We start from the raw sequence: 984 nt of genomic DNA, 5'->3' as shown, positions 1-984 counted from the left end.
CATCAGTTCTTCAGCGCTCAGATTTCTTTAAAGTCCAACTCTCACATCTGTACACGACCACTGGAAAAACCATAGCCTTGATTAGATGGACCTTTGTTGGCAAAGTAATGTTTCCGCTTTTTAATATACGATAGATAATACAATAAAATCAACATACAATGAAACTCAGGGTCTGCTGGAGGTCAGAATAGGTTGCCATCTTGGTCCTAGCTGGCTCCATCTGGTTTTCTTTCTTTGTAGCTTCCTTTCTTCTCTCTGGACCCTATGATTTAAAGACTTCTGTTAACTCTTGCTAAAAGAGGTGCTTGGAGGGTTGTGAGCAAGGACACCCCTATTAAAGTGGGTTCACGGGTTTTGACCAAGGGCTGCAGCAGCTCTGACAACACAAGGGAGAGGCTGAGAGGGCAGTCAGTCTTACACCTGCCCTGGGCCCATGGCCAGATGTGGAGGTGGTTAGCATGGGGCGTGAGGTCAGGGGAAGTTCTATGTTTACAGGGAAGAGGTGAACGTGGGTCTGCAGCAGTTTTGCAATGAACAATTCTCACAAACACACAGCATTGTAAGAGACAATGCAGGGAAAGCTCTCAGAGAAGCAACTTCCTGAGAAAATGCTGAGCACATATTTATTGGTAACTTATCTTGTAATCTTTAACTAAGAGCAGTAAAGCAAGACAGAGACCAGAATGCAGGGATTAAGGAGGCTTCCTTCTGGAGGTCCAGAGGTAATCACACGAGAGTCGTCAAGAAAGGTCTTTGAAGATAAGGGGGCTTGTTCCGCAGGCAGAACAGCATCTAACTAATGCTGACAGGTCAGCCAGAACATCTAACTTAAGGGTGGGAGAAAGAGATCAGGAAGAGGGAATGAGTAAGATTAAATTCCAGGAGACATTTCTGAGAAAACAGTAAAACTTGGGGTTCCCACATGGGTCCAGACGAAGACTGCCTGAAGACCCTGCTACAGAATCCCTGACTTTTCCTGTGGAT

This window comes from Bison bison, unplaced genomic scaffold (genome assembly GCF_000754665.1).
Source record: "Bison bison bison isolate TAMUID 2011002044 unplaced genomic scaffold, Bison_UMD1.0 scf7180017864468, whole genome shotgun sequence".
Taxonomy (NCBI): Eukaryota; Metazoa; Chordata; class Mammalia; order Artiodactyla; family Bovidae; genus Bison; species Bison bison.
Note: the sequence above shows the minus strand (reverse complement) of the source record.